The sequence below is a fragment of the Haplochromis burtoni genome, unplaced genomic scaffold, assembly GCF_018398535.1.
Source record: "Haplochromis burtoni strain Fernald_Lab_line unplaced genomic scaffold, NCSU_Asbu1 Contig_210, whole genome shotgun sequence".
Lineage (NCBI taxonomy): Eukaryota > Metazoa > Chordata > Actinopteri > Cichliformes > Cichlidae > Haplochromis > Haplochromis burtoni.
In genome coordinates, this window is record NW_024582571.1 from 926,379 (window position 1) to 928,711 (window position 2,333).

The 2,333-nt window shown below is 45.8% G+C and overlaps 1 protein-coding gene across 1 annotated transcript in view; it reads right to left on the reverse strand.

Moving 5' to 3' along the window:
• LOC102299724 (neuronal acetylcholine receptor subunit alpha-7) overlaps positions 1–2,333 on the reverse strand; it is a gene marked incomplete at its 3' end in the record, with an annotated part of 62,264 nt that overhangs the window by 16,631 nt on the left and 43,300 nt on the right.

Consider the following 2,333-nt stretch of genomic DNA (forward strand, 5'->3'; position numbering starts at 1 on the left):
TGATTACACTTAGCAGTTTAATGCTAAAATTTAATCATTTTTGTATCCACGTTTTTTAAAATGTACCTTTTTACAAAAAAGCAGAAAAATTCAAGTGATGATGTATGTATTTACAGAACAAGAAACATCATTAAAACTGTTTCTCACAGGCTTCAGAGATATTAGTGTTTTCTTGTTTTTATCCCAGGTGATCTAATAAATGTGTTAATGTCACGTTTCTGGCTCATTGAACGCAGCGTTTTGACTTTTCTTATGTTTTGGTCTCTGTCACGCATCAGTTTAGTTACTTGTGTCCTCTCTGTGTGTCTCTGTTTGTGTGTCTGGGTTTTCCCCGTTTTCCCCTCCTCGTGTTTAGTCCACGCCTCCTCGATCTGTTGCGTGCGTTCGTCCATAGCCGTTTCCACCTCTCGTCTCGCACTGTCGCTTCCCTGTTCCCCTATTCGTGTGTCTTAGTCTGCCCTTTTCCTGTTTTATTTTGACAGCCTTGTGGTCGATGTTCAGTGTGTTTAGTTTTGCTTCAGGTCTTTGTTCAGGTCTTATCAGCAGAGCACGATGATGGATGCAGCGCCTGTGTCAGAAAATGATAATAAAACACTCGTGCGGTATCAAGGCCAACGTTTGACGTCTTCATTTAAACCAACGTCATCTGGATCTGCACTAAAATTTAACGAGTCCTCCCGACGCTGGGAAAACCGAGTCTCTCCAACAAACAGAGGGCGATCACGCGCCACAGACGAGAAGAAAAACTGTGACGGGTGTGGGTGACGTGGCCTTTCCTCCAGGTAAACTGAACGGTCGCTGCTCGACCAGCACGAAGGAGGCGAGCTCAGCTCACGAAAAGCTCGTTTACTCGCCTGCAACGCCTGCTGAGGACGGCTGACAGTAACGAGGTCTCCTCAGGGTTTATCACTGGAACAAGAATCTGCCAGTGGCAGGTTTATTTAGAAATATTAAAAAAAGCAATGAATTAAAAAAGAGCACATGATGTGACGGCCTCACAACAACAGCTTCTACTCCTCCCTCTGCATCCTCAGAAAGCTAAACCATGACCCAATGCACTAATCCACCGAAGGCTCCCTCCCTCTTTGGGATAAACTTCAGAAAAGTGTAAAAACATCAATCATAAAAGTTGTGGCTGCTTTACTCTGATTGGACTGAGCCGTACCGGGCACTCCATGCTACGATATTATTGTGATTATTAATTTATTTATGTTAATGCTGAGTATTGTAATGTGCAAGTTAGTAATTCCATGCAATCAGTTTCTGATAAAAATGAGTGAGAATCACACCTCTGTGTCTGTTGACGTCCACAGAAGGTCACGTTTCCCATCTGCACTCGCAGCCTGGCGAGGCTCAATCAGACTGAAGGCAACATGTTGACAGTCTGTCTTCATTAGACTGCAGTTATTTGCAAACCTTCAGCAATCTCTCTAAGAGTCACTGCAACTATCTGCTCAAAGGCTGCAACGCTGTGATCAACAGTAAGTGTGCAACACCTGCAAGCTCTGGCCACCCGTTTTGTTTCGCAGATGTAAGGAGGACAGCGTCCTGGTTTTACTCGTGTGGCGGAGCCGTTAGCTCGCGCTGAATTATGAGGCAGCTTCATTGAGCCGACTGTGGTCAGCGTCTGAGATGAGCCGTCATAGTATTCCCAGAATACTTTATTTATTTAATAAAACATTGATATCTGGTGTCGCTGTATTGGTACTGTGTACTGAGCTGTAGCCCGTCCTTTTCTGCTTTTAGGTTCATCTCTGGAGGAAGTGGCAGATAAAAACTGGCGTGCAGTATGCCTGGCTGCGTTTCATTTGCCTATGTGTCGCAAACATTGCTCACTACGTTGGTTTTAATCTCAGCTAGGTGATGGAGGAGAGTAAATGGGAAACATGATGTTGGACTTTTCAATTAAGTTCCCTTGCAACGGCCCACTGGCTGAGCAGGAAGCCTCCACGGAGGCCGGCATTCATCCTCAGCTGTCTCTCTCTTCAGTTTGTACCGAACAGAAGCTCTGAGGCTCCCCTGAGACTTTGCGTAACCCTGCGCTCATCCTCACTCTGCAACCACAGCTGTGACAGAGGACAGAGACGCTGCTGGATCACCTGCAGAAACAACAGCAGAGACAGAGAGCTCTGGACCAGAGGTCACCGAACAGACATGACAGCATCACTCAGGTCACCTGACATCAGATTTCCTTCATATTGACTGTATTCACTGTCGGGTCTCAGTCACATGTGAAAAAGCCGACAGGCGTGCAGCGCAGACCCCGCCCTCTGGGTTTTGGCAAATGTGACGAGATTTGTTAAATTATTTTTAAACACATTTGAGGCGTGATC